This window comes from Sciurus carolinensis, chromosome 4, assembly GCF_902686445.1.
Source record: "Sciurus carolinensis chromosome 4, mSciCar1.2, whole genome shotgun sequence".
Classification (NCBI taxonomy): domain Eukaryota; kingdom Metazoa; phylum Chordata; class Mammalia; order Rodentia; family Sciuridae; genus Sciurus; species Sciurus carolinensis.
In genome coordinates, this window is record NC_062216.1 from 173265884 (window position 1) to 173285642 (window position 19759).

A 19759-nucleotide genomic window follows, 5' to 3' on the forward strand; every position below is an offset into this window, starting at 1 on the left:
GGACCAGCAAGCTTACAGTAGTCAGTGGCCCCTGGGAGCAGCTAGGAGTGGAACTTTCCCCAGAGTCAGAGAACTGGGATCCTGCAAAGCTCTGAATCCAGGTCCTACCTGACCCACTGTCTTGAGGTTGCTCAACAAAGAGGAGAAGTATAGGAGTCCACAGTGGACCAAAGTCCTGGGCTTGGGCCATCTCCCACAGTGAGTTCCTGCCAGAGCAGGTCTCCTGCTGGGTAGAATAAGACACCTTACATAAAAAGCACTCTCACGTGCAGTTGGTACCAGAACCGTCTGTTTGCCTTCCTGAAGGACCATCTGATAATATATTCTCAAGCCTTTAATCCTCCGTGGGTCACAGTGACTCTCCTAGGTGCACCTGAGGGATTCGTGAGAGGTGGACCAGCATACCTGAACTTCACCTGGACAGCCCACGGCACAGGATCAGGTAAAGAAGGTGAATCTGAATGACAGCTTACTCGGACATCGGGAAGTGTGCCCAGAACACTTCAGGACGCGGGGGCTCTCCTCTGCATGGAGCACCGTGTGTGGCGCGTCAGCAGTAGGAGGGAGGGGAAGGCCGCACACACATGCCCCATGACCGCATGCTCTCTGAGTCAACAGTATTCTAGGCCTGTTGTCTTCTCATGGGTGCTATTCCACGTTTGCAAAACTGTCAGTCATCAACACCATCATGTTGCCAAAGAAGGTGTATTTCAGTGGCCCAGAAGCAGAAGGCCAAGTTCAGATAAACCTTCCCCAGGGCAGGTTTCTCTTTCCTTGCTGGGAATTTATTACAGAAAATGCTGAAAGTGAAGCCTGGCATGGCCCATTGAGCCAGAGCAGGGGTCCTCAGAAGGGCCCTGTGGACCATCTGGGCAGGGGTGACCAACAGGGACCTTTTACTTGTACAGGCCTCATCCCATCCAGGCATTCTTGGGACCAGAGTCTAAGAAAGATCTTTTTTCTCCAGAAGTGTGTGTGTGTGTGTGTGTGAGAGAGAGAGAGAGAGAGAGAGAGAGAGAGAGAAAGAGAGAGAGAGAGAGAGAGAGAGAGAGAGAGAGAGAGAGAGAGAGAGAGAGAAAGTGTACATAACAGAATCCACCCTCTCAGCAGCAACCATCCCACTATCCATCTTGGCATCTGAACCCCAGACCTGGTAGGTAGTAACTCCACCTCTCCCCTCTGCCCTCTGGTGCTGGGTAACCCTGCTCTACCTTCCTGACCTTGAACGTGACTGTTCTCATACAAGTGGAACCCAGAGCAGCTGTCCTGGGTACCTGGCTTACCTCGCTCACACGGTGTTTCAGGGTTTGTCCCTGTCACAGCGGGTATAAGACTGGCGTCCAGTTGTACGCATTTCCCTCCTTTTCTTCACCCATCCATTTGCTGGTGGACATTTGGGTTTTTCTCCATTCCCGCCTCCCACCTGCGGAGTACACTTCTGTGAACAAGTGCCAGTGTTGCTGCTTTCGGTTCTTAGGTATCCGCCCAGGCGGCAGGCTGCTGGGTCATGTGGTAGTTCTGTCTAGTTTCCTGAGGAACCATGGGGCAGCTTTCCACAGTGACTGCTCCTTTTACATGCAAAGCGCAGAGATTGCTATTGTCCCTTATCCTTGCCAACACTTGCTGTTTTCTCCTTTGAAATCCTTTGTATAGTAATCATCTTAGTAGGTTTGAGGTGCTATCTCATCATGATTTTGATTTGCATTTCCCTAATGGCTAGTGATGTTAAGCATATTTTCACGTGCTTATTGGACATTTTTTAATCTCCTTTGGGAAATTTATGTCCCTTGCCCATAATTAAATTGGCTATTTTATTGTTGAGGTGTAATTCTGTATGTAATCTGGATATGAGGTTTTTTTTTTTGGATATAAAATGCTTTTGGTTCAACCATGTGTGAAAATACTCACATTACTTTTTAAATTTAGAAAACATGTCTTTAAAAAGGTGGGTACAAGAAACATTAGGGTTTATATCCTTTGACACAGCAATTCCACACCAAAAGATTTCATAAGGCATTTTCACGGACATGCCAGATGATTTAGTTGTGAGAACATTCAACACAAGAGGAAGAGAGCAAGGGAGAGATGAAACTAGCAACATCAATATCCCATAACAAGACTGGGGGTGTGGCTCAGGGGTGGAGGCTTGCCTGGAGTGTGTGAGGCACTGGGTTGAGTCTCAGCACCGTATATAAGTAAACAAAATGAAGGTCTACCAACAACGAAAAAAACACTTAAAAATCCAATAATAGCATGTGGGTTAAATAAACCGTGGCCCCACACAACTCAGGACTGTGGATGATTACAAATAACTCGGTAGACCTTCCCAGTAGAGGAATGCAGAAGACAACTTTGCAAGGCACTATTCACTGTATGATTCCATTTTTGTTTCAAACATACATATAATTATAAAAGAGAATGCCAGAATGTTAACACTGATAATCTTGTGTGATCGCGTTGATTTTCCTCGATTTTCCAAATTCTCTACGGTAATGTGAGGTTATGCAGTAAGAAAAAAAAATCAGTTATTTTTAAGGGTTACAAGTGTACGTATAATGTTGTCTGATTATGTTTAAAAAAACCTATGTACACGATTTACAAATTAAAAAAAAAAAAAGACTCCAGAGGAACCCTGATCAGCGAGCGTCTCCTTTTCTTACTTTGTACTCGCCTCGCTTTTACAAATTCTCCACTGTCCGTCGTTTCAGATGGTTTAGGGAGGAGGGGAAGAGCTTAAGCTGTTAAAGATAAATACCTAATTTAAATGAAAATCCAGATTAAAGGAAACCTAGGGGAGGACCTCGGGTTTGCCAGCTAACGCAGGGCATCCGGGCTCGGGTCGAGCCCGGCGGGGGCGCGAGCGCCGGCTGCGGGAAGCCCGCACGCTCGGCCGGGCCCGGCCCGCGTCCCGGCCCCGCCCCGGCCCCGCCCCGGCCGACGAGGCCCCGCCCCCGCCCCGAGGAGCCTCCAGAGTCAGCCGCCCTGGGCCCCACCCATGGCCCGCCCCAGCCAGCAAGTCCCCGCCCCCAGCACAACCCCCGCCCTGGCCACGCCCACTCGACCGCGACCGTACGTCCGCGCCGCCGGCGGTCCGGGAGGTCAGAAACCGCTGCCCAGAGGCCCCGCCCCCAGGCCCGGCCCCGCCCTCGGCTCCCGAGTTGCGCCCGCGCGGTCCGCCTCACCCTCCCTCCGGCTTCCGGAGCGGGTCGTGCAGAGACCCCACCCCCGGCCGCGCGAGGTCCCGCCCCGCCCCGGCCCGGCGCCGCGTCTGCGCGTCGCGCCTCGTACTGACTTCCGGGGCGGGGCGGAAGCGCGGGCGGCGGCCGTGGTCCGCGGGAGGGACGCAGCTCGCTGCGGTTATCGTGCGTCCTCCCGACGTTTGCGTTCCTGTCCTCGTCCACCCTCAGGAGACCAGAGAACCCGGGACCGCGGCGGAGAAAGGGGAGGGGCGAGAGGACGTTGGCTGTGACCCGCAGGGCGCCCGGTCGCTGTCGTCGCCTCCCTGTGCTGGGAGCACGGTGGGCATAGAGTCCAGGAGTGGCGGAGACCCCTCTTGCTGCTGGCTGACTCAGAGTGCGTGCCCTCCGGGAAGGCTGAAGGCCCAGAGATTGTTGAAAACCATGGGCCTGGACATACTCAGGAACGTGCTCTGTGTTCCCCATGCCAGCAGTGTCACCTGCTGTCGTCATAAGGTGCCCCTTCCACAGGTGAGGGGGTCGAGACCCAAAGGGAGAAGGTTCACGGCCTGGGTTTGGACCTAGGTCCGATTCTGAATCTGAACTTTTACCCATTGTGCGCACCTGACATCTGGTGTCCTTTCAGTGGGCACAGTTGCCTGCAGCTGATCCCTACCTTAGCTTCTTGCCGCTCCATCCCCAGCTGGAAAGGCCCCCTGCCCAGAGCTAACGGTGCAGGTGCCCTCGACTTACCATGGTGTTACCACTTAAACTAATCATAAGTTGAAAATATCGTATGTCAAAAATGCATTGAACACCCTTAAGCTGAACACCCTTGCTCAGCAAACACCACACACACACTAGAGCACCATGGTATGCCCTCGTGATGTGGGGCTGACTGGGAGCTGTGGCTGGCTGACTGCTGATACCCAGCGTCAAGAAAGGGTTTCTTATCACATATCAGCACAGGAAGGATGAAGATTCCAAGCACCGCCACTGGAATTAGCCATACACAGGCAGAGGCCTCAAGTTTCTCACATTCTACCGAGTCCTATCCCTTTAATACCATTGCAAAGTCAAAAAAATCCTAAATGGAACCATTTTAAGTTGAGGACCATCTGTACACTCTGCCTCCTTTTGCTCAAGGGAAGACAAAGGGTTTCCTCTGTATGGCATCTGAGGAGAAGGCATAAAGAAGCAGGTGATCCTGAGATGGCAGACTGCGACCAAGTCTCCTGAGCTAGTGACCCAGAGACAGAACGTATGTATGAGAGAAAACCACTGTACACACTCCCTCAGTGTGGAAGAAATCAGCCCATGGTATACTGGAGGCTGTCTCCCGTCTGTCCCCACCCCTCTCCCTGGGACCACCAGGGCACATTCTAACTTCACTGCCTTTCCAGGTTGTCTGTGCTGGACGTTGGCAGCAGATAGCACACGGGTTGCCTGGCCCAGGCCTGCGGCCCCGCACAGCTTGTCTGCAGCAGTCCAGATCTTCTAGCCTCAAATGTCCCTTGGAGAGGAAGCTGCACATTGGATTTTTTTTTTTTTTTTCTTTTTGGCTCCATATTAAAGAACAAAGCATGGGAACTGGACAGGCCCCTCTGTAAACAGAAAACACATGTTTTCCAGGGAATGGTCTCTTCCTTTCTTGTTTAATCTCCTGTAGACAGAGGCCTCCTCCAGGGCTCCTGACAGTGTGCCCAACACCCACCTTCTTCCAGGGGGGCAGTGGAGTGGGCCTAGGGTGTGGTTCAAGGAAGACAGCACCTGAGCAGGATTCAATGAGGCCTGAACCCTTTATGTCCCCTAAACTCATGAAAATTGTCTTGGGTTCTCTACAAACTAGCTCCCAATCAATGAGTGTTCCTTGGAGCCTGCTAACTATACAAAGGCAGAGACTTAATGTGATCAAAAGATGCTGTGGCCTCACATCTGCAAATAACAGGAATCTTGGGACTCAGTACCCACTACTTGTGGCTTCAGGCAAGTTTCTTAACCTCTCTGAGCCTCAGGCTTCTCATTTGTAAAATGGGATAACCATATAGTAGGAATGGCCTGTCAAACACAACTAGGAGCTAGTTAGCAGTGTGCAAAATCAAACTTACTTGCATTTTCTATGCTGAGCTCTTTTTGAACCCTAGGAATTTGTAGAGTGACCCAGGATCCCTGTACTCTGACAAGCACCTCCTGTCCCTTGCCTTCTGCTACAACACCTCCATGGAAGCAGCCACCAAGCGATTATCTTCTTGAATGTCCTCAGCAGCCTGCTCTGTGTCCTTGAGTGGAGATTTGATTTGGGGAAGTAACCAGACATCCCTAGGCCAACTCTGCTGAGAGTTTTCTGGAAGTCAAACCCGGGCCTCCTGTTCAGGGGCCAAGATGTGAGGAAACCATAAAGCTGGGATTCCTTGTGGATCCTGGCTGCGAGGACCAGGAAGGAGAACGTGAACTGGATCTTCTCATCGGGGGCCGCTGGTGCTGGTGTGTGATATTCACATGCCCCAAGCTTGGCGGAGGGGCCAGACCGAAGCTGGCCTCATTAATGCAGGCTGCCTCCTCAGTCCACAGTCGGGTTCGTAGAAACCTCTCCTCCTGGGAAAATTCTGACAGTGAGTACGTTGTTCCAAAGATGATGGAATTTTGAGTCTGGGCTTTACTCTTGGCCTATCCCTGACCAGCTGTGTGACCTCCGGTGGGTTCCAGGGGCTCTCTCATTTTCTGTCTCCCTGTCTCTGAATGTTCCAGGGAGGAGAGAGAGGCCAAGCACACACAAGCAGGTATCCCCAACATGTCAGTGACCCTGTTCACTGAAAAGATTCTGAAAAGTAATTGGCATTCTCAAAGTTCTATTCATGACAACCAAAGGTAAATTAAAAATCAAAAACAATTGTCCCTTACTAAATATATAAACCTCAACAGCTGCAAAGGACTATTCCAAAGCAATAGAAAGGACCAGGCTCTGGGTTTACTGAAGAACACAGAGAAAGTGTGCTGAGCAAGAGTTCCTGCTCCACCATCCATTTAGTTAAGTTAAATAACGATTCAACAACTCAGCAAGGACAGGACTCAGGTGGGTGACTTCCTGGGGCCTGGCAGGCAGCTGCCTGCAAGTGGGTTCTAGAAATGTTATGTGGGGTAGGTGTGTCCTTTCTTGATGGAGATGGTGGCTACACAGTTTATATGATTGTCAAAACTCATCCATAGGGGATGGGGATGTGGCTAAGTGGTAACTTGCCTAGCAGGCATGAAGCCCTGGGTTCCACACAGCACCACAAAGAAGAAAAAAAATCTATGGTGTGAGCTAAAAGGGTCTTAACTACATGGAATTATATCTCAGTAAAACTGATTTCTAAAATTGATATTTAGCTTTTACTTTTCAGATCTAGTAGAGAATATGTAATGACATAAAATGCTCACAATATATTAATCAGAATGATTCTAAAATGTAATATCTAATTGCTATGTAATTATACATATACATTTGTAACCTATGGTGTGGTCTAATTAGATATATTGTGTGTGCGTATACACATACTAGTGCACACACACACATACATACAGTTTGGAAAATATACCCAAAAGACTTTTAGCAAAATATACCCAGTAATTACCTCATGGGTAATTTTTGTTTTCTTTTTTGTGCCTCTCTGTATTTTAATTTTCCTTAATGAACACTTTTCATGTTATGAACAAATTAAATAAAACCAAGCATATTTCTGTTTTTCTAGTTCTAGCAGGTCGGGGTGTGGGGCTGGGCTCCTGCGCAGACCATGCGGGATACCCGGTTCCAGCGAAGGGAAGAGCCTGGCAAGGCACCAGCAGGAACGAGGGCCTGAGGCGGGGCTTCCATCTCTCCTCCAGCCCAGTGTCAGTGCTGGCTCACTCTGGACGGCTGTCCTGCCCTCCGGGTACTGCTGAGCTGCTGACGCTCAGAGGGAAGGGCAGCCTGGAGGACCTTGTTCCTGGGCCATACCTTCCCATTTGGGGTGCTGGGCCCTGTGTGCCTCTCCTGATGTGCCCACCTCCAGTGCTACCCTGAACATGGGGCTCGGGGCTCAGTTCTCTTGACCCCTGTGCCAGCGACTCTCCTTGAGGGCTGGTGGGGATGGGCAGACCCATACTATGCCAGCCACTGGACATTGTTGCCACCTCCTCTCCATGGGCCTCAGAGGTCAGGGTTATTGTTTGCCACTGCCACCCCCCTCCAAATTCGGGGAAACAGGTTCAGAAATGAGAAGTAGCTTGCCAAATCACCTGGGCAGGACTTGACCCTCTGCCAGGATTTTTGTTGCCTTCAAACTTAAGTTCCTGGAAGCTGCGGCGTGGGCTTGGGGTCCAGGCTGATTTTGCTGACTCTGCTCTGGGTTCTTGTTCAGCAGACCCACCAGCCTGGCTGGACTTGGTGCACGGTGCTCTCTGGGAACAGGGCCCTGTCCGTGTCCCCTGCCCCCTCATCTCTTGCCACCTGGCCTCACCTGGTGCTGGGGGAGGCCTGACTGCGGTGGTGTCACCCCTTCCCTGACTGACAGCAGGTTCTGAGACCACCTGTGGAAATTAAAGCAAGAGCCTGAACCTGTTGAAAACGTATACTTTTTAACCAAGTCCCGAAAGGGGGTGCTGAGGCACAGGAGGTTGAGGACATGGTGTGGTGGAGTCACCATCCCTGGCACTTTCATACTGCAGATGTCACCGTGTATAGTCCTGGAGAACAGGCAGCCTGTGTGCCAAAGCTGTGCTGGCGTGTGCTCCGCCAGGGTCACTGCATGGCTTGGGGGTCCCTAGCTCTGCTGACTCTTCTATGAGGCCTCAGTAGTGTTTCCATTTAAAAACAAGTTGGGGTAAAAAAAATAGATATTTTTAAAATGCATTATATTTGAGTTTAATTTGAATTTAAATTTATTTTTCAAATTTAAACTTATTTTTAACTGATAAAAGTTGCACATATTTATGGGGCCCCATGTGACATTTGTATAACGTACACATTATATAATGTTTGATCAGATTAAGCATGTTTATGTCCACAAACATTTCTCATACCTTTATGGGGAACACAAACCCCTCCTTGCAGCCTTCTGGAACGAGCGGCACGCTGAGTCCTCCGCAGCGTCCTGCCCCTCCGTGGTCCTTGGTCAGCTTCCCCTCTATTTCTAAGACTGTGCACTGACATAACTGCCTGCGGGCTTTGGAGTAGAGGACATGGTGAAACTTCTCCTTTCTTTTTCGTTCTCCAAACTTTCTGTAGCAGTGATATTATTCTTATAATGAGAAGAGGTAAGTACACTTGGATAAAAAGCAGTGAAACTGCCTAAGCCCTCATGTCAAATGACGGTCAAGGACACTGGCCTTTCCTGAGTGCCTGGCATGCCCAGATCTACTGCTCTGAACACCCTGCTGGTGGGAGTGCTTACCCGCCATTGTCCCTGCCAAGAGGGACACGAAGCCCTGAGATAGCACACGGGTTCTTCATGGCAGAGCTGGGGCACTGTGGACCATTCCAACCTCCAGGCCTCAGGATTGGACTGTTTTTCTTTTTCTTTTTTCCTTTTTGTTTTTTCCAGTGCTGGGAATTTTTTTTCTTTAACACCTCACACTTGCTAGGCAAGTGTTCCACCTCTGAGTTACATCCCCTGTCCTTTTTTATTTTGAGACAGTCTCACTAAGTTGCTGAGGCTGAACTTGAACCTGTGGTCCTCCTGCCTCAGCCTCCTGAGTTGTGGGACTATAGGTGTGTGCCAGTGCCCCATCTGGATGGCACTGTTTTCGTCACATCTTCCTGTCTTTTAAAGGGGATCATTTTCCCTAAACAAAATGATCTTCAACTAAAGTATTTTTATTTCCTTTACCTGGAATGTGGAATTATTTCTGTAAGCAGAACTTAGTTTAAGCTTATATACAAATCATTGGCATATACCTCCTCACTGTACAGCATTGGTAACCAGCAGCCAAAGTCAGGATTAGCAGGGCCAGGATAAGATGAAAATGCAGGCCTTCTTTTCAAAAATGACTCAGAACTGTGAGCCGGGTATAGCTGAGCTTTGAGCGCTGGGCCATTCCCCGTGCGTGTTGTGGCCCTGTGCAAAGAAGCGGGCTGCACAGCTAGGCAGCCAGCCTGGGGCAAGATGGCGAATTTTCCTGTAGAACTAGGGCGGCATTCCCCTCTGAGACAACGTGAGCGCCCACGACAAGGAGGCAGGGAGCAGAGGAGTCAGACTGCAGGGAGACACCCCGTTCCTGATGCACCGAAAATACAAAACAGGTCCTGTGAAGTAGGCAGACAGCGTCCCTCCCTGGGAAAGGGCCAGACCCTGAGCTAGGAGCTCAAGTTCAGAAGGAGGGAATTCTGCCATGTCTACACCCTGGTGTTCCGCCTCAATGGAATGTTGGTCTCTGCCCTGGAGTGAGTGAGGCTGGCCATCCCGAGGCTTGGGGAGAAATAGGAAGAGCTGATGCCACTGCTGATCTCCATGAAAATAAGAAGCTTCGTCCTTCTGCCTGGGACAGGATCTTGGATGTTGTTGACAGGTGGATATTCTCCCAGATGCAGCTCAGCACCATAGACCATCCCAGTCAGCCCCTGGCACCTCCTGGCACCTCCACAACCTGTGTCCACAGTGCCAGAAGTCTTGGAAGTTTCCAGGTGGGCAGGCAATGCTACTGGGCACACCGGTGGGTGAGGCCTCCTCCATGCATCATTTGTGGAAGTCCAGGACAGAATCCAGAGAGGATTGAGCGTGGGCAGTCATTAGAAGGGAAAATTCCCACCTAAGGGAGAGGGGCTGCAGCTCCTTGAGCCACCAACCACTTTGTGGGACAAGAGAAAACATAGTCTTCCTGCCCAACCCCCACTTAGGCCTCCATATCCCCCTCCATTTTTCTTTAAAAAACAAACAGGCAAAAGCCCCATGCTCCCAGCCTGAAATAGTGCTCTGGAGGAGCAGGCCTGGGACTGAGTGTTTTCTGCATAAATGAGTCTGGGTGGGGAGGATGCATGTATAAACATGGCCAGGGCGGTGCAGGAGTGCCCAAAGCCAGCTGGCAGCTACAGGCCCCTGCCCCTCAGCACCTGGTCTGTGGCCTGCAGGGCCCTGGCAGTCTCTGGAGTGTGGGCTGGTCTACTTTGTGGATTCCCAGGTCTGGGGCTACTCACCTGCTGCCCCTACCCAGGATGTGTGGCCAGGACCCTGCCCTGGAGGGGTTCAAAGTCAGGCAGAGAGAAGAGGACACAAAATGGCAGCCAGCAATTGGGGAGCTGCAGCTCAGGACCAGGCTGGCACATCCTTCCAGCCTCACCCACCAAAGATCCCCCTCAGAGGTTGGGAACGGGGCCCCATGTTCACCCCAGACTCCACACATTTTGGAGGAGACTGCAGGCTGGGAGCAGAGTGGGTCCGGGCACAGGACCCAGCAGGGAATCCCTCCTCCCGTTCTGGATCACAGGCTGGCCTGGCCCTGGAGGGCACAAGAGACAGCCAGCACCCTCCTGCTCAGCCCACGGGATGTGGGGCCACCTGCTGTTAGGGAAAGCTCATGCCCACCCTCGCTCCCAGACCCTTGGGAGGGGGCTGTCAAAAGCCAGATGCAGAGAAGGCCACCCAAGAGAGGGACCAGGGCTCTGGCAAGGGCCAGGGGACCAGGCTGCCGGACGTTCTTGTTTACCTCCTAAGAAAAAGACAAAACCAAAAAACCGTGTGGGTGGAATTTCAAGTTCTGGGGCTTTCTAGGTGGGCCCTGGCTCCCCGAGTCCTCTCTTCCTCCCTCTCCCCGGGCCTGCTCTCTCCCTCTTTGTTGCCAAGCTCAGACGTCGCTGCTGAAACCCAGCCCAGCGTCCGCGAAGCCCGGAAACTTCCAGCTCAGCGACTGTGCACAAAGTTGGGGTGACAGCAGCGCCGGGCTCGGCCGCCGTGGCGACCGCGGCCGCACTCCGCCCGGGCTGCGCGTCGGGACCCCGGACGGTTCGCGGGGTCGGACCTGAACTTGACCGCGAGCGCCCGCGCCGCGGGGCCTCCGGGACCACCTGGTAAGCTCGGCCGCGGCGGCAGCGGGAGGGGCTCGGGCGCGCGCGGGGCGCGGGGAGCGCAGCCCCGCCGAGGGTGCCCCTGGCCTTCGCGAACAAAGGCTGCGGATGGGGCAGGGGCTCCTCCGACATCTTCCTCCCGCCGCAGGGCCGGCGCGGGTGCGCCGCCAGGGCTCTTAAAGGGGAAAGATCACGCGGGCGGCCTCTCTGGCTGCTTTCCCGCACATGGCCCTCCCTTGGCTGCAGGGAGGAAGGAGCGGGCACCCGTGCCACCCAGCGCCCAGGTGTTAACCCGCCCGGGCCCGGCCGCCTGGCGCTGCACATGCTGCCAGGGCGGCCGGGGGTGAGGCCCAGCTGCCTCCTGACTGTTGGAACAGAAGCTGGGGCTCCGATGGACTTGCTCCTGTTCTGCCCCCACGGCCTGGTGACACCCTGCCACCACCCTGGGCGACCCTGTTTATCGGAGCCTCTGGCTGCCAGCGTTCTGTCTGCTCTGCTTGGGGCAGCCACAGTGCCAAGTGGCCATGGGCGCTGGGGACACAAGGCAGCTGTGGACAGGGACTGGGAGAAGAAAGAGCCCAGCCTGCAGGGTCTGGCCCTGGGGAAAGGTGTGGGACCCTGCTGCCTCCCTCCAGCACCTGCCAGCCTGCCCAGGCCCAGCCCGCCCTCCAGCCAGCTGCATTCGCCATCTTCCTAGGCTTGCTGAGACAAGGTGCCTGCCCCTGGGAGTGGCATGGCCCCTGGGGGTCACCCATGGGATAGAAAAGCACCCCATCTGTGAGCAGTGACAAAGGCCCTGAACGCTCCTACAGCCCTGTGCTGGCCCCAGGCCTGTGGCCCCGGGAGACTAAATTTACCAGGTGCCCCTAACCCCTTGAAGACCACTGGGTCCCCAGCCTTCCAGAGGCCATCACCAACCTTCCCTTCCTGGGACCCCAGGGTCCTTGGTGAGAGTCTGTGGGAGAGCTCCCAGGCCAGAGTGAAGATGCCTGGCCCTGGGGCCCCAGTGGGTCACTCACGGTGCCCAGATTCTCCAGCAGGTTCCCAAATGGGATGGAGAGACCAGACGGGCTGGAGGGGAGCATGCAGCAGTGGACAGGGGACGCCAGGCCTGCCTAAGGGAAGGCCACCCATCTACCTCAGCGAGGGCAGGGGCCTCAGGCTGCCAGAGTTACCAACTTCAGAAGGACATCCAGATTTGTTGGGTGGCCAAAATTTGAAAGCCCTGCAGGACAGAGGAAACAGATGCCTGGAGTGAGCCCGCCCCCACCCCCAAGGCTGCAGGCCCTGCCTATGGTGAAGTGGCTAGCGTTCAAAGGCAGGCTCCCAGGGCTGGGCTGCATCTCAGTGGTAGAGCACTTGCCTGGCACGTGTGAGGCACTGGGTTCGATCCTCAGCACCACATAAAAATCAATAAATAAAACAAAGATGTCCATCTACAACTAAGAAAAATAAAATAAATATAAAGCAGGCTTCCTAGTAACCCCACCCTGCCAGGGCTTGGAGAGGAAAGCCCTGTGGACCTGGGGAGCCAGAGGGAGGGGCACGTGCCTCATTACCCAGCACCACGGGGAAGCTGAGCTGGCCCGGTAACCCACGCTCGCTTGCTTCTTGGAGGCCAGATTTATGTATTTCAGACGATCTGAAGTTAAAAATCTCCCTAAAATGAAACACCTGCCCTTCTCTGGCCTCAAATCATCTGGGGCAGCTTCCATCCACTGAGGCATAATAAAGGAAGGACAGGATGCAGAAAGTGAGCCCGAACTTAGACTTGGTTGGTGTCCCTCGTGGTGAGCCCATGTGTGGCAAGTGCCATTGCCCTGCTGATGGGCCTGTCCCACATCAAATACCACTTCACCTCTCTGAGTCTCAGTTTCCTCACCCATAAAATGGGCTTCATAGTTCTGACTCACACAGCAGGCCTTCAGGAGTCATTAGTGACTGCTGTGCTCCTGGGGACCAGTGGCCCGGGCTTCCAGCTCTTCTCACGGGTCACCTGTCTCTGGGGCAGCTCAGGAATTACTCTCTTGCATCTCATGTCAACTCTCAGTTGCTTCCCTTTTCCTTCTTAGGGTTATGCTCTTATCCTACCAGTGCCTCTGAGCCTCTCCCCTGTGCCTGCAGTCCTGTGCTGGGCCAGAGAGGCAGGTCCCTGCTTTGAGAAGGTGGTGAATGCCCCTGTGATGAATGCCACCAGACGGGCAGCTCCTCGCCGCTCTGGCAGTGTTGCGCAGATGCTGTAGGATGAAGCCTCCAAGGCTTCCATGAGCCTTAACTGGAGGACCAGAGGGGGAACGGGTCCCCAGGCAGTGGCTCTGTGTCTGAGGCATCTGGTTTTATCCTTATAAGAAGGTCCTAAGGACTTGGTGAGGTACTGATTTCAGTCTTCAGAAAAAGAACTGCTCATGATTGATGTGTGCTTTCATAAAACCGAGCCCTTTCCCCTTTCTGCCGACAGTCCATTTAGCAGTGCCAAGGCCATGAGGGTGACCCCACCCACCTCCTAACAAGCCGGCCTCTGTCCTCGGGGACAACAGACATGTACTTTGGTTTTCTGGGTTTAACCCCCTCGGCCTGCCAATATCTGAAAACCCAGATAAAATACCAGAAGAAAAGGAGTCACTGAAGTGACCAATAAACCCTCTGCAAAAAGTGGGCCATACATTCAGGACACCAAAGAGCAAGACCCAGACACAGAGGCCGGCACTCCTCCCTGGGCTGGCTGAAGAGGGTGCAGGGCCTGGTACAAGAAGAAAATGGGTGGCCAGGTTCAAAAATGACAAGCAGGTCGAGATAATGACTGGGCGCCGTGAACTGAGCTCAGGCTGTCCTCCCCATGCGGCCCTGTGTGGCAGCACAGGTGACAAGCCCGAAGGTGACCTGCCCCTCACACCTATTCAAGCCAAGTGCCGAGGCCAGGGAGGCCCACGGCAGCCTCACTGCTCCCGGGAGGAGCATTAATCCCCCTGCCTTGCCATGGTGCCCTCACCGATGCCCCAGGGCATCTTAGAACATCTTGAATCCTCACAAAAGAGGAAAACCGTCTTTCTTTCCTTTTCTGTTTTTAGAAAACCATCTACCAATCACCTCTGAAACCACGCTCAGCCTGCCCCTGGGAACACCTGGCGCAGTGTCCGTGAGCACAGAGCATTTTACACACCAGCGTCTGAGCATCTCATTGTGTGTATGGTTTACCTTCTGCTTGCTTTACTCACTGTCGAACACAGACCTGTGCCTTCCTCAGATCTTGTTCCGCCATTGACTTCCACACCTGCTGATGTTCACTGGACGGTTTCCTTAACTAACTCTCATCAGACTGCAGATTCTTCCTGAGCATTTTCAGTTTTCCCTGCTAGAAACAGCACTGGGAAGCACATGTGTGCACATTTCTGTTTCCTAAGGAAGTGAAACCATGCTTCGGTGCTGGGGCTTCTGGGTATGGGAGACCTTTTAGTTCCAGAAGTTTCTTAGAATTTTCTGTGAAATTCCACCTTGCTCAAGGGCTTCAGCTTTGACTCTCTGGCAGTACTGGTGCGGCAGCCCTGGCAACCATAACCTGCCTCTTTACAGATGAGGACCTGGGCTCCCCCAGCAGGGCGATTCTGCTGCCCTTACTGTAAGGAGGACTCATGAGTGGCTACTATGCAGAAAATGACCATTTGTCCTGCCAGACCACGGACAGGACTTGAGAGTCCATGAGTGGCAAGATGGGCTGCCTGGACCACCAAGCCTGTCAGGCTGGAGTTGGGACAAGATAGCCCTTGGCATGGTGCCCCCTCATGGACGGCCCTCAGGAAAGGACCATGAGGAGGCTGAGGATGTGGCAGAGGAGGAGCAGCAGCCCAGCTCTGGTGGGGTGAGAGCTCTGCGGAGGGCATCTGCCCACCTGGAAAGGCCCCTCAGGACAGGGATGAGCGTGTGACCCCACACAGACTCCAGACCCCACCCAGTGCCGCCCATGTCCACGAGCCCTGGGAACCGAGGGGCTGTGCGGTGGGCTGCGTCAAGCACCATTCTCCCCCTGCCGAGGCATCTGCACGCTGGGAGGAGGGAAGCCCATGGGTGTCCCGGGTGGCCACAGCAACCTGCTGGGGATGTACTGGCTGCTTCTTTTCTTTTTAAATATGTCTCTGGGGATGGACACCAGGGCCTTTTGCATGCCGAGTGTGCACTGTACCACTGAGCTACACCTCCGGCTCCGAATGCATTTGTTTGTTGGTTATTTATTTTAGTTAGGGAGGTCAGAAGTCTGACATGGGTCTCCCTGGGCTACAGTCAGGAGGTCAGTAGGGCAGGCTCCCTCCTGAGGTTCCAGGCGGGATCCACTGCCCCATGTTTTCTGGCTCCTGGTGCTGCCTGCTCTCCTTGGCTTTCAGCCCCCTCTTCCATCCTCTAAGCCAGCAGCAGCATTTCACTCTTTCTCTGACCATAGCTGGGAAAGGTTCTCTGCTGTTCAGGATCCATGACGCGATTATGAGGTCACCCCCAGCAGGGTTAGGGAGACAGAGACCTCAGCCCTGCTCACAGGCCAGGCCCAGGGGCCTCAAACAGACACCTACCCTTCTTCCCCACCTGGGGTGGGAGTGCCCAGCCTGGAGGTCCCCAGCTTGAGGATTGTCCCCTGATCAGTGGCAGAAGGGAGGGAGGAGGGAACGCCCACTAGGCAGGACCTCTTCGTGCCTGGCGCTGCTGGCCTAGTGCCCTTCTCCTCCTCCCGGCCCCGCGGGAGGCAGGTTAGTTGCTCATCTTGCAGATGCCAGAGCTGAAGCTCTCAGGAGCAGCAGCTTGTTCACAGAGGAGACTGGCTTCTACAGAGAGCCTGGGAAACCTCGTGGTGGGCAGAGAAGTAGGTGTGGCTGGGACAGTCCCATGAGCAGGAGGGCAGAGGTGCTGAGATGCCAGTCGTCCCAGCAAGCCCTGTGCCAAGCCTTCTGCACTCACTGATGGGCACCTGAGAAGTGCCTGCAATCACGTCTCTGACTGTAAAGGGGAGAGACAGGCTCAGAAAGGTGGCGTGTTTTCCCAGAGACTCACAGCTCCCCGGAGCTCTTCTGCTCTGACTTCACACCTTGCCCTGCATCCTTCCCGCAGGCGCACCGCGGGCAGCAGGTCTGTGGGTGGTCTTGGGGAGGCTGATGGTCCCTTGTTGGAGCACTTAGCTGCCTCTCTGGAATCTTTCTCTAGCATGGATTTTCACATAGACAGGGGCCAGGGCAGTGCACAGTTAAATGTGGTGGTTAAACGCTGCTGCCTGTGGAGCTGGGCCATTCTGAGTTCAAATCCTGATGCCACCACTTTGGGGTGATCTTTGGCATGTTGCTGACCTCTCTGTACTTAGGTTTCCCATCTGCAAGATGGGGATGATAATGTCACAAGACCCCAGTCGACCCCTGGGAGGCTCTTGCTGGCAATAGATCCTGCCCAGAGCCCTCCCTCCCATGCAACCCTGCACACACTCAAGGGCAGATGGATGCCCCCCCTACCCCTGTATGGCCACAAAGATTCAGGCTGATTTCTCAGCAAATTGCTAACCACTTGCCCTAGGGCCTCAGCAGAAGCAGGGCTGGATGTCCTGGATCAATCTGGACTTGTTCTGAGGCTAGGAGCTTCTTGCCAGAGGCCTGATTGGATCCCACTTCTGCCCATCACCAGGACAAAGGATCTAGGACCTGGAGCTAGCCAGGAGCTGCTCTTGCTCCCTGACACCAGGAGGCAAGGACAGTGAGCACTAGTATCCTTCCTGCTTTTATAGGTGGGTCAACTGAGCCCAGACCGCCTAGATAACTTGCCTAAGGCTGCACCTGGAAGGGCAGGGCTGGACCTTGGTGGTGGCTAGACTCCAAGCCCAGGGCTGCATGGGGTCACTTGCTGCCTCCAGGGGCATAGCCTTTCCTGCTCTCGCTTAGGCAGTAGTCCTTGGTGCTTTCCAGACAGGTGGTAGCTCTTCCTGCTGCATTGGAAGAATAGGCCCAGGGCCGTCAGGACAGAAGGGCCTGTCCTGACCAGGGAGGACCCTTGGAGAAAGGGACTTGTGAGTGGGGGACCCCAAGCTACACCTGAGGCCAGCCCCATTGCGGCTTGCTTGCAGAGAGGTGGAGGTGTGCATGGCAGGATGAGGCTGTGCAGCTGGAAACGTTGCGCTGCGGGGGCTTGGGGCGTAGCACATATTCTGGCCCGAGCACTGGTGCACTGCTCTGACTAAGAACTTGAGAGAATTTTCCAAGAGCAGCGTTTGGAGATGGGGTGGACTTTGATATGGGAGGGTGGGCCAGGGCATGCACCCCAAGACTAGACCCTGTGGAGGGCATGATTGGTCGGCGTCCCTTCTGAGCTGTCCGTGCCATGACTGCCGCCTCGGGTCTGGCATGGGAGGAGTTAAGTTGCAGCGGGCACCTTGGCACGTTGGGCTGGCCAGAATGTCCAGCTCCCCACCCCCACTGCTTTTCTTCCTTTTTGCCTTTTTCCTTCTTAATTAATCATACGCTGCTGCCCAATTTAAATATGGAAATGCCCAGGCCAGCGATGCGATTATTCATGAGGCCAGGCAGGCTGTCCGGGGCGCTCGGGCTACGGGAGCCCGGCGGCACCCCCTCCTTTCTGATGTGTGTGAAATTATGTGCACAAAAGGCGCCTCCTTATCTGGGTGTGTGAACTAAATAAATAAATAAGGGCTTTTGTTTGTTTGCCGGCTCCTGCACATGACTGTTTTGACTGAACCGCTCGTGGTGTCTGCGCCTTTATGGGACTCGGGAGACGGGGAGGCGGGGCCCCCACAGGCCGGCTGGGGACTAGGGGGGCGGCCGCCGGGCACCTGGGGCCCGCTCCCTCCCCTGGCACCAGCCTCGCCCCCGCAGTCCCCGTGCACACCCTCTCCGGAAAGTTCGCCCTGCCCGGGCTGGGCTCCCAGGCAGCCTGGCACGATGCCAGGCTCGCCTCCGAGCGCGGGCAGCAGGGTGGGGCGAGCGGCAGAGCCGCGGAGGACGTGGCCGGGCGCCCTGGGCACGAGCAGGACCCGAGGCCGGGGGCCAGGGGCCCAGAAGGTGAGGGCGCCCTGGTGGGCACAGGGTGGGTGCTTGGCGGGCAGCAGGCAGGGTGCGGGGAACAGGCCTGGTGGGGGGAGGGCCGGCTGGCGGAGGAGGCAGGCACAAAGGAGGGCAGTGCCAGGCAGCGTTGCCCGCCTGCCTGCCCCAGCCGGCCTCCTGCCGCCGGGCCTGGCCTGGGCTCCGTGGGGGGGTGGGGACGCGCGAGCTCAGGGCCCAGCAGGAGCAGCAGACACCGAGCTGTGGCCGCAGGTCCAGCCGTGCAGCAGCGCAGCGGAGAAGGGCCAAGCGAGGCAGGCGGGGCCCAGGGCTGTCAAGGAGAAAAACATCCCAAGGCCTGCAAATTGCTGCTCTCAGCTTTTCCCCCTCCTCCTGCTTGGGGGAAAAAAAAGCAGAGCTTCCTCTGGAGGCGGATGCAAAAAGGATGCAGAATGTTAACCGTCTCCTGCACTGACTGGGCCTGGGGCAGGGTTAGGGCCCAGGCCTGGCCAGGGCACTGCCCGCAGCTAATGGTCCAGCCCGATGTCTTTTCTGGAAAGCCAGGCCCCCTCGGTAGCCCTCCAGAAACTGGGACCCGCCGCTCCTGGGGCAGGGCTCTAAGGACAGGGTCACTGTGCCCAGGGCCTCATGGGCTCACTGCCGGTCACTGCCCACGTTGTTCATCGCGCCTGCTTGCTGGGCTCCTCCACTGGGGTTGGAGGTAGTGGCTGGGCCACCGCTGGGGACCTTAGCACAGTGCCAGGGGGGGGTCTCAGCTCGCACTGACCTGGGCCTTCAGTCACAGCAGGACCTGGGCCTTTCTCACGACCCGTTTTGTGCTTTAAAAATTATGTGGAATGTTTTCTGGCATCTAGTGGGGCCTTGCGCGCTGCCCCTCAGAGCGGGACCTAAGGAATGAATGGCAGTGGAGCAGGCCGCAGGCAGGCCGGCCCTAACGCAGGAGAGGCCGGCAGGGGCCTGGGGAGATGAGGTGTGGGAGCACAGGGGGCAGCCCCAGTCTGTGTGGCTGTGAATGCTTTAATTTTAATTTCTTCTCTAATCAGAAGGAAAACATGAGTAAAAAAGTGAATATATAATAATGAGCTTAGCCTAGGTTATATTAGTCTTTAATCCAATGCAGTCATAAAAAATGATTTTTAATATTTGTGGAGGAAGGGCCTGGGAAGGCAGAGGTGCTCTGGCCTATGAAGGGCAGCTCTGATCCTGGCTAGTTCAGTCCGTCCCAGGGCCAAAGGTTCATTGTCTGGCCCCAAGAGGTCTTGGGTGCCCTGTGAATCTGGCTTCCCCCAAGTCTAACTGGGATGGGGCGACTGCCTGTTGTGGACAAAAGCCAGGGTCCAGCCCCCCGCCCCCGTGTGTGTGTGTGTGTGTGTGTGTGTGTGCGCTCAAGTGCACACATGTGTATTTCACAACGGATTCCCAGACACCTGAGTGTGCAAGTCCCAACTGCAGAAGCACACATGTGCAAGACTGGGCCGGGGCAGTGTGCGAGGGGTTGGACTGGGGGGAGTCATAGGCCCCCTAAG

The 19759-nt window shown here is 54.8% G+C and overlaps 1 long non-coding RNA gene across 1 annotated transcript; it reads left to right on the plus strand.

Moving 5' to 3' along the window:
- The first annotated feature begins 9491 nt into the window (after positions 1–9491).
- Positions 9492–17882, plus strand: LOC124982435 (uncharacterized). The gene is made up of 2 exons (XR_007108278.1): positions 9492–11196; positions 14262–17882. It is a non-coding gene; the product is annotated as an uncharacterized LOC124982435 (long non-coding RNA).
- Positions 17883–19759: the final 1877 nt, after the last annotated feature.